The sequence below is a fragment of the Triticum dicoccoides genome, chromosome 6B, assembly GCF_002162155.2.
Source record: "Triticum dicoccoides isolate Atlit2015 ecotype Zavitan chromosome 6B, WEW_v2.0, whole genome shotgun sequence".
NCBI lineage: Eukaryota > Viridiplantae > Streptophyta > Magnoliopsida > Poales > Poaceae > Triticum > Triticum dicoccoides.
This window is the reverse complement of record NC_041391.1, coordinates 179,694,042-179,705,624: the sequence shown is the minus strand read 5'-3', so window position 1 is coordinate 179,705,624 and position 11,583 is coordinate 179,694,042. Positions and strand designations below refer to the sequence as shown.

The 11,583-nt window shown below is 46.1% G+C and overlaps 1 pseudogene; it reads left to right on the top strand.

Moving 5' to 3' along the window:
* LOC119321013 overlaps nucleotides 1–7,922 on the top strand; it is a 160,563-nt pseudogene extending 152,641 nt beyond the window's left edge.
* Nucleotides 7,923–11,583: the final 3,661 nt, after the last annotated feature.

The following is an 11,583-nucleotide window of genomic DNA, read 5'->3' as shown; positions in this document are numbered from 1 at the left end:
GTGGGGATCGGCGGAGAAAAAGCTCGGCACGGGGGGGCCTAGAGGGATGGCCGGGGCAGCGGCGGACCGGTGGTGGGGAGTGTTTTCGGGGCGGGCGGGGTGGCGCACCGCTGACCGCGGGAGGCGGGGGGCTGTTGTTTGGCCGGTGGTGGCTGGCGGCTCAGGGGGGTGGAGGTTGAAGATGAACCGCAGGCCCTTGATTTCGTATCCAACGGCTGCAAAATCGACTGACCAAAGATGAAAAAGTCAGTCGACAGACGTGTAGCCTCACCTGCTAGTGCGTTCAGTTTCGACAGCAAAATTCAGTTTCGACAGCAAAATTCAGTTTTGATAGTTAAGTTCAGTTTCGATAGTTAAGTTCAGTTTCGACAGTTAAGTTCAGTTTCGACAGTTAAATTCAGTTTCGACAGTTAAGTTCAGAGATGAGCAGCTGATGTATTTTACATCTAGCACTTTGTGGTTATGTATTTTACGTCATGTATTGGAGATGCTATTAGAATTCCACTCAGGTTAACATTGTTTGTTGCCTCTCTTGTCCTGCTTTAGCCTCCCGTCGTACAACTCACCAGAGCTACTCCAACAACGAAACCCTCCATCACAGCGGAGCAGTACCTCGGGCTCCATCTCCAGACGCCTAAGATCTTCTTCCCCTTCTCCGACAGCAAAGTCAGCCGGAGCATCCTCACCGGCCAACCCAATCATGCTGAGATCGACATGGCTTCGCCAAAGAGGTTGTACACTTGTTGCATCTCTTTTTTACTCTACATGTTATATATATTATCCACTGAGCACACGGATTTGTTCCTTTAGTGTCTCCATGAAAGAAAAAATGTAGGAATTTTAATTTTCACTTGTCCTCCTTTTCAAATTCCTATTCATGAAGCACAAGACTAAGAGATAGTAGCATAATAGCATTATAACCGTACATTTTCTTGTGGTTTGACTTAATCTCACCATGCTTCTTTGCATCCTGTGATCTTCCAATTATTGTGAATCAAACACCCAGATTGGCAGAAATACTGTGTTTTTAAATTCTCTATTTTGCACGTGCATTCCTATCCTATTCCTGTCTATTTCCTATCCCTGCATTGTTGGAATCCTCCAATTCAAACGAGCCCTTACAGAATTACTTCTCTTACAGATAGTTGTCAAAGAAAACCATATGTGGTTTGTCCCGCTCCTGCTGCACCGTCGTCCACCCCAGCTCAGCTGCTCCAACGATAGAAGGGTCCAGCACAGCAGGGATCCAGCCTCCAGACTGTCTTTCGCCGCCTCAGATCTTCTTCCCCGCCGCTAGCAGCCATGAAAACTGCATTACCATCATCAACCAAGCAGATGACCTCGAGGACTACACGGGTCCGCAAGAGAGGTCGCACTCTTTCGTGTCTACTTACGTTATGCATCGCTTAATATTACATGCTACTTTATCGTCATGTTCATCGATTAGACTCTGAGTCAGCTCCAAACTAATGGTCAAACTTGAGTTTTTAAATGGTTGTGGGATACATATCGGGGCCGCAATCAATAGTATCTATCTACTATCTGGTTAATCTCCGGTGTCTACTATGAGTTTCATGTTGGGTGGGAAACAAACAGTAAAGAAGCCATTATTTGTATTTTTTACCTAAAGCCATTATCTGCCTGCTATTATTGGTTTTGGGTCTATCCACAGGTTGCTGCCATCACTCTGGATTTCTGCATGCACTCCTTACATAATCTCACTATGTTTTATTCCTATGCATGACAGTTATTGTAAACAATGGAACTGAACATGTAGAGCAAAAGAGACGAGCCTTGCGTGGCAATAAAATTTCATGCAGACGTCCCTCCATGGTAGGCGCAAAGGCAGCCCCCCCCCCCCTCCACGCATTTCGGATTGTAATCGAGAGGAAGATATCTATTCTGAGGGGGATTCAGAAGAAGAAGACAACTCCTATTTACCCCTTGAGGTCTTCACTCTAACTTGGCATGCTGATGTTGGTTATATCATGCATATGGTGTCTTGCATTGCTTACTTTATACATCAAATATGTCATCTGCTTAGTTTAGACATCCTTTGTGTGAATGCCATCTGTTTAGTTTATCCATCGTTTATGTGAATTATGCAACGCCATCTTGTTTAGCCAGGCATCATATATGTGAATTTTGCAATGCCATCCTACTTAGCCAGTCATCTTATATGTAAATTATATCAGGCCATCCTTTTTTTCGTTTTATATTACATTTGTCAACAATGTTAGTACATTCAACTACTCTTCGTGTGCATCAGCCATTTGACACGGTGATGGCAAATTCTGGAGTGAAAACAAGGTCTTCAGAGTAGACTATGCTATCTGACGAAGCGTATATCTCGTTGGTTACGGATAGCTCCTCAGAGGAGGATTCAGAGACAGATGACCAGTCCAATTCCCCCCCCCTCCCAAGGTGTATGCTCTAACTTGGCAGGGTTATGTTGCTCATATCGTGTGTATGGTGTCTCGCATTGCTATGTCATTTGATTAGTTTAGACATGCTTTGTGTGAATGCCACCTGTTCAGTGTCTAATTACCATATATGTGAATTATGCATTGCCATCTTGTTGCAAGACATTATATATGTGAATTATACAATGCTATCTTGTTGCAAAGGCATTATATATGTGAATTATGCAATGCCATGCTGTTTAGCCAATCATCATGTATGTGAATTATATCATGCTATCATTTTTTTGTATTACGTGTTCCATTTGTCGACAACGTTTGTATATTCAACTACTCTTCCTGTGCATCAGCCATTTGAAGCGGTGATGGAAGTATCTAGAGTGAAAACAAGGTATTCAGAGCAGACAATGCTACCTACTGAAGCAGACATCTTGCTGGTTACAGAGAGCTCCTCAGAGGAGGATTCAGAGACTGATGACCAGTCCTATTTCCCCCCTAAGGTCTATGCTCAAACTTGGCAGGGTTATATTACCCATGTCATGCATGTTGTCTTGCATTGCTTAGTTTTTACATCATATATGGATTGCCATCTGCTTACTTGCTTACTATATAAATCATATATTTGAATTATACCATGCCATCATGTTTACATAGTACATACGCATCATCTATCTGAATTATGGCATGGCAACCCATTTAATAAAGATATCATATAGTTATATCATCTCATCCTGTTTAGTGTTTACAGTCATCATATTTTGAATTATGGCATTCTATCCATGAATGTATGTGAATTATGGCATGCCAACCTATTTAATAAACACATTATATAGTTATGTCATGTCATCATGTTTACATAGTCTCATATTTTGAACTATGTCTTTCCATCTTTTTTAGTTAACCATCATAATGTGAAATTGTGTCATGCTATCCTGTTTAGTTAGCCATCATATATGTGAAATTGTGTCATGCTATCCTGTTTGGTTAGACAACATAAATATGAATTATTTCATGCCCTCTTTTATTCCCCACTATCCATTGCACCTGTTTATCATACATTGTCTATACTTTCAACTACTTTTCTTGTTTATCAGCCATTTCAATTGGAGAGTGTGATGGCAGTATCTAAGGGAGTAACAGCACGGTCTTCAGAAAAGATAGTGCTACCAGTTGATGCAGATAGAACAACGGTTTTACTTGCCCAAGGACCAGATCCACCACACATAACCCAGACTCTCGCAGATTGTACCCCTACCCAGTTGGACAGAGAACCAGCTACACCCCTTCTAACCCCAACCCCGATAGATAGTAACCCAGTTCCAGTTGACACAGCACCGTCTCCACCACAGAGCACCCAAACACGAGCAGATAGTAAGGGAACTGCAGTGCCCAAAGCACGAGGACCACCACTCCGAATCCCAACTCAACGCTTAAAGGAGAAGAAGATTTGTTCTCAGGTCAGGTTCTGTAGCTATGGTTCATACTCCTTTGCTCTTGCATTACTGTATTTACTCATACCAACTATTTTCAAATTTGAAGGATGGAATTGAAACTCCAATGCGCAACAGGTATGTTTTAAACCTGTTTCTTTAACTGGTTTGCTGTTGTAACCTGTTCTATGTTGATTTCAGTTTAAATTGAATAAACAGTTATGTTCTCATGTCATGCACATTACAAGTGTTGTTATTGCTCTATAGTTTCCCACACTTATATTATGTCTATTCTGCTTTGTCTTGAACAAATATTATTTGAACTGTGTCTCTACCTTGATTTGGCAACAAAAACTAGAATGATATAGACCTTTAAGTGACCATGGCACATAGATATATGTTTATTTCATGTTGTTATCCTGTCCACTTTACTACTGAACTCATTTACCAAAATGAATTTCATATACAACATGGTAAACATGTGATGTGTCTGCTTGTTTCTCTTTTAGAATGCGGACAAAATATTGGAGAACAGTACCGCGTTATCCAATGGTAAAGGAAGTAATGCAGATAAGGTTCAAGATAGTGAGACATCCCTATTGGTCTCCAAGAAAGCTGATAAAAACTATTTTGACGACAGTGAGAGAACCCAAAAGTCTTGTCTTGATGTAGTGTTCGAGTTACTGGCCACTACTGCTGGCACAAGCTCTTCGAACTCGCTGCCTGAATCAGTTCGTCTTCTTGAGTCTCAACTTCAAGTTTAAAGACATCAATCAGATGTGCTATGACAGGAAGCTGAAGGACTGAGGAAGTCCCTGCAGAATTCAGATGCATATTTCCTGGTGCAACAGCAAGCGCTGGAGGATTTAAGCGCCAACCAAGAGAAAGTTAATATGCTTGCTAAGCATCTTGCCAGCATTATGGGTACCTAGGATATTGTTTCTTGAGATCTTCTGAAGTGGTTTCAGTTTTGGATTTGTTTTGCTGCGGTGTTTATTTGCGTTGGTCGCCAACTTTGACAACCAGTGTATATGATATGCTACTTTGTTCCCTATATTTGCACTGGTGGCGAACTTTAATGCCCAGTGGATGTAATATGTGTAATAGCCGTGATAGCCTAGCGTTAGTTGCTTGCTTATTTATTTCCTTGTTGTCTTGTTTATTTGTTTGCTTGTAGTCATTGTAGTTCTTTTTCCGCGGTTTGCTAGTGGCTGCAATAACCTATTTTTTAAAACTAGGCCACAATAAACATGGGCTAATATTTACTGTAGTGACACTGGGCCTCCTACGGGCCGTAGTAACAGTGGGCCTTCCACGGGTCATAGAAAAAATGGGCCTTCTATGGGCCGTAGAAACAATGGGCCTTCTGCGGGCTGTATCATCAATGGGCCTTATACGGGCCGTATGATCGATTGGCCAAACATGGGCCAAACAGACCGCATTATGGCCATAAACGGGCTAGAGTTGGAATCGTCCGTTCATGGGCCGACCATAACGGGCAATCGTTAATAGGCCGTATTTGATGACACTATGAAAACGTCCCAACGTATTAACGGACCACAAACGGGCCGACTGTAACCACGGGCTGAATTTGGCCCACAAGCAGAAAATGACAGTAACGGGACGTAAGTAAACGAATGCTAGAAATGAGCCCAAGAATAAATGGGCTCTGAGAAGGCCGAAAGATAACATGGGCTGGAAACGGCCCAACAGAATAACGGGCCGTTAATGGGTATAAGGTGGTACACTGTTCATTACGGGCCAGTTTTACCACGGGCCGTTAATGGGTGTAAAGTGATACACTGTTCATTATGGGCCAGTTTCACCATGGGCCGTTAATAGGCCAAGAGTTACAAAGGGCCTCATAGACGTCATGGGCCATACATGGGCCAGAAGTGAAAACGGGCTCGAATCATATTGGATGGCCCAGATGACGCTACTGGGCCTAATTCGGATAGGGCGTAACGGGCCTTGGGTTAGCGGGCTGTAAATGGGCTATATGCGAACAGGCCATTAACAGGCTTTCCATGGGCCGGCCCGCCGCCTTTTGACCAAGTCAAACAGGCCTGGCTTTTCACAGGAATGGGCCTCTGTTGGGCCGTGCCACGTGTTGACGTATTATAGGCGCCTTCTGTCCAATGAGTGGATGACATCTGTCCCAACGATGAGCCGACACTTGTTTCCTCCAGCCAATGATGATTTTACACGTGGAAAATCCCCATTGGTCGGGGCTGCTAACGGGTTATCGGATCCAAAACCCGACCCGATAGCTTAACGGTGTTCCGTTACGGTGGATGCCATGTGTCGGTCACCCTTGACGAAAGCACTTCTATGACGCGCGATTTATCGTCATGGAAGTGGACACTTTCGTGATGATAATTTTGGTAATGTCATGGAACACTTCTACGATAGCACAGTTATGACTATCTTGATTCTGTCATAAAATCGTCATGGATGTACATGCATGACAAAAAACGCGACCTACTGTGACAAACACGTATCATCATGGAAGTGTATTTTTTGTAGTGCTTGCTGCCCCTGCTGTCACAGGGAAAGGACACCGCAAGATTGAACCCGAAGATAAGCACTTCTCCCATTGCAAGAAAGATCAATCTAGTAGGCCAAACCAAACTGATAATTCGAAGAGACTTGCAAAGATAACAAATCATACATAAAAGAATTCAGTGGAGATTCAAATATTTCTCATAGATAAACTTGATCATAACCCACAATTCACCGGATCTCGACAAACACACCACAAAAAGAGTTACATCGAATAGATCTCCACGAAGATCGAGGAGAACTTTGTATTGCGATTCAAAGAGAGAGAAGAAGCCATCTAGCTAATAACTATGGACCTGAAGGTCTGTGGTAAACTACTCACAACTCATCGAAGAGGCTATGGTGTTCATGTAGAAGCCCTCCATGGTCGATTCCCCCTCCGGCGGAGCACCGGCGAAGGCTCCAAGATGGGATCTCACAGATACAGAAGGTTGCGACGGTGTAATTAGGTTTTCGTGGTGCTCCTATATGTTCTTGGGGTACGTGGATATATATAGGAGGAAGAAGTATGTCGATGGAGCCACGAGGGTCCACGAGGGTGGGGGCGTGCCCACCCCCCTAGGGAGCGCCGGGCACCCTCGTGGCCGCCTCGTTTACTTCTTGACGTCCACTCCAAGTCTCCTAGTTTGCATTTGTTCCAGAAAGATCGCTCCGGAAGGTTTCATCCCGTTTGCGTTTGATATTCCTTTTCTTCGAAACACTGAAATAGGCAAAAAACAGCAATTCGGGCTGGGCCTCCGGTTAGTAGGCTAGTCCCAAAAATGATATAAAAGTGTAAAGTAAAGCCCATAAACATCCAAAACGGGCAATATAATAGCATGGAACAATCAAAAATTATAGATACGTTCGAGACGTATCAAGATGCAGAGTTAATTATCACGCCTTCAAGTTCCTACCCGATATTGAAGAAATGGCTGATAAGCTGGCAACAAAGATGAGGAACCGAACTAGCAGCGGGAATCCATACATGTAAGCTATAGTGAATATCTTCTATTCAATCTCTTTGGAGTTCATTGTTGAGGGAATGCTTATTTGATGATCAAGTAATTGCCACTTCTTCTAAAGGTCCCCTCATCTAAGAAGATATGAGAAAGGAATGGTGGGCCTGTCCTTTTGTGATTTTGCTGGAACACGTGATGAGAAAATGATGATGGCAGCTTATAGACAGAAAGAATGGCCACGACGCTTTAAGGTCATCTCGATTTTTGGTTTTTTAACAGTTCTGAAATTATAGCTATCTCATCGAACTTAGAAGTGATGCCCACAACATAGCATTCTAACAGTTTCTGATGTTGTTATTCACACGCGTAATGGATCTCACCTTTGGCCATTAGCATTGCAAAAGAGAAAAGAAGGGTGTTGCCCCCTTGAGCCTGGTGAGATAGCCGTGATCCCGCGAGCACTAGGATACACAAGGGAAACACAGATATACGTTGCATCATGGCAAGTGCACGGCGGCAAAAATAGGATGGCTCCCCTCAGGAACATGTTCTGGTGCACTTCCGGATGAGCTAAGGATATTCACCACCGGACTAACAACTTATGCCGACGGCCGCGGGCCATCGGCATAGGCCCTTTGCCATCGGCCTACGTCTATGACGACGGCCACCATCGGCATACACTCGTCAGCGTAGATAACGTCAATGTATTTGTGTCAGACCATCGGCATAGGTATATATGTCGACGGCTTCCGTGTGGCCGTCGGCATAGATACACCGTCGGCAGAGAATATCACCAAACGGCAATAGACGACGCCGTCACACACGCTAACCAACGAGGGAATGCCACGTGGCAAAGGTATGCCGACGGCCAGCCCATAGGAACACTTGGGAGCAATGTCCGGGCTAAACCCACAGCAAGCTCCCCTTCATGTAAACCCGACGCGACTGTTTCCCCCCTCCAGGTGCCGGCGGCGGTGCCGTCCGTGAGGGGGGCCACACCCAGGAGACGCGTGTTGCCTCTTCAGACATGCCACCACACCGTACGACATGTATGAGGGCCCGGTGCGATGCTCTGGTGGCATTGCTACCCCACCAGCCCCCCCATCCCAACTAACCCTGGAGCAGTTGACCATGAGATCTAGCCCTTTGACTTTCACCGGACGGGCTTTGACCTCTCCACCCGGTTGTGATAGGTCAGTCAATAGGAACGCTTGGGTCTATTATGCTAATATTAGCAGAATAACTATTCTGCACAGCACTTCCGCACTGCACGCTGAACGCAAGTGCACTGCATCTTCTTGACGACGAGCACTGCAATATAGACTAGTGAACTTCACGTCGGAAAAAACTGCATGCAGTGTTTTTTTGGTACTGTTTTCGCTCTAATTTTTTGATTGTTTATCGGAACGAGGCGTATAATATACTGTTGAAAAGCTATGGATTAGGCGCGACTTCGCTATGTTGAACACTTTTCAAGATTCCTCGTGGTTTAAGAGCAGTTTCAAAAACGGCGCGGCGGATGACGAGTGGCAGCAAGCGTATTTTTGTGATTTTTTCTAAACCGCTCATCGGAATAAAGCAAATGATACGCCGTTGGAAAGATATCGTCAAGGTGCATCTTTTTCATATCTATTATGTTTTCTAATTTGTTACGGTTTAAGAGCAGTTTCAAATTTACTAAATCGCGGAATTACGTTTTTTTGAAATTTTTGCAATTTTTGGTACTGTTTTCGCTCTAGTTTTTGAACCGTTTGTCGAAACGAGGCGTGTAATATGTCGTTGGAAAGCTATGGACAAGGCGCAACTTTCATATGTAGAAATGGTTTTGAGATTCCTTACGGTTTTTAGTTAATTTCAAAAATCATGCGGCTAACTACGAGAGGCAGCGGCCGTTTTTCGAGAAATTTTTACAAACCGCTGGTCGAAATGATTTAAATTGTACGCTGTTGGAAAGATATCGTCTAGACACAACTTTTTCATGTAGAACGCTCCCTCTAATTCTTTATGGTTTAAGAGCAATTTTAAAATTACGAAAGTGCGGACACTCTGTTTTTTTGCGACACCCAAATCAGCGAGTGTACGTCATCCGACAGAAAACCGCACTGCATCGGACGAAAACCGCACTGCGTCAGACAGGCAAGTGAACTTTATGATTTCTTTTGTCGAACGTAAATTTTTCTCAGACGAGTTTTTGTTGTTTTTTTCCAGCTTTTTTTATGAACAAGAGTGGACCGTAGAGATGAGGCAAGTGAACCGCGACAAATATCGTAGTGGACCGCATTATTTTTTTAATTGTTTCGCTAAAAAATTCGCACTTCCACGATGTGCGCAAGTGAACGGCATCACTCTCAAAAACGAACCACATCCGAGGACCAAACGGACTGCAGACGTTGATGTAGCCAACTGATTTTTGAAACACGAAACATTTTTTGCATTTCATACATAGGGATAATGAAACATATTCTTTTTACACAAACTGAGTGCACTTCAAAAAAAATCTCCAAAATGCAAAACATGGATGAAGTGAACTACACCGCCCAACTTTATCATAAAAAATGTACTCCACGCACATGCCCCAAGGAGAAACACCGCCGCACTGCACCACCTCAAAATACAAACAAAAAGTCAAGTAGTGGACTGCACGCCCGTGCTTCCTAAACCACGAGCCACTCGCCAACAAGCTGCATGTCTTCGACGAAGAAGAATTCACTGACGCCCATACTACAAGGTGGCGTGGAGTCGAGGAGTACTCGAGGAGGGCACACACCCACTGCACTGCATGCTAGAGTCGTTGTGCACTGCATCACCATGGTCATGCTGCTCGAGTGGCGGAGTATCAGCCAAGCAAACTTCAAACAACATTTACACTGAACCACATCTGAGCATCACAAAAGGTCATCGCTGAAGCAGTGCACTCAGCAGGTGCGTGTAGCCATCATCGACTCCCCGCGGAGTACACTTTCCGTACTGTGAGTCCAACATCAACGGGATTCATCAGTAGAAGTGCTCCTTCACCTGAATGGGTTGACAGAGGCTACCCATGGGCGCTGGACACCGACCGCATTATGCCAACCGCAAGCCACTCGCTGGTGAGCTACAAGTCCTCACTGAAGAAGTTTTTGTTGCCGCGTCGTACTGCAAGGTCGCGTGCCGCCCACCTTCAGTGGTCGCTGCTTGTGACTCGCTCGTCGTCCTCCTCGTGGATGTTGGGGAAGAAGAAAGGAGTTAGAATGGGGGGAACCGGAGACAGAAGTGGCTGTTGGGCCAGATCCGGCAGCCATGGTGGTGGATTGAGAGAGGCTGACTGTTGGAATGCGACATGACCTGCAGAAGGGGAGAACAAGAGAAAGCCGTGCCGCCAAATTTTTCTGCACGCAAGTGCTTTGCGAACTGCACAAGCGGAGTAGCTGTGGATTGCAAAAATTCCTCATTCGACGCACTTGTATGCAAGCACGCACTGCCGCACTGCACAATCAGCGGGCTATGAGCTGCACGCGTTGGAAACATGGACCGCGGGCGACCTTCAGTGGCGTGGACTTCACCATTTGTGGACGGCCACGCACTGCAGCGGCGGGAGGTAGGCACTGCACGCGGGGCCTCGGTCCACCTCCACGCTGGTCGTGCATCTGCTGGAGATCAGCCCGGCCGACGGCGTCGGCCAAACCTCCCCTAACCCCGGATCCACAGATTCCAGATCACCCCAGCGGGAATCAGGTGGCAACGCTAGAGGAAGGTGGTGGGTCGGGCCGCCGTGGTGGTTGGTGGATGTTGTGGATCAGGGGCGCGCCGGATCCGGGTGAGGTGGTCCGTCGGCAGGCTTGCAGCGGCACCTGGGTGAGAGCGACTGTGCGTGTGGGACGGCGGAGACCGTTGCATCACGGTTGGGCAGTTGGTCGCGGCACGACGGCGCGTGGTGCCCGGGCTCATCGCGGATGGCGGATACGAACGGGGGGCGGCGGTGTGTGGGTCATGGTGCCAGGGATCGCCGGATCTGCAGGTGGCAGGCAACGGGATCTAGCGGCGAAGGAGCGTGGCTGCTTTGGCCTGGTCAAGGCGGCAGCGCCCCGTGCTGGAGGAAGGTGGAGGGGATCGCCGGGCGGAACTGCTGCCCGCGGCGTAGGAAGTCCAGGTGGACCCGTGGATGGTGCTGGAGGGGATTGGGGGCTACTGTGGTGAGATGTGTCAGGGAGCTTGGGTCGTGGGATGTGCGGGGAAGAAGGTGGGTAGTGC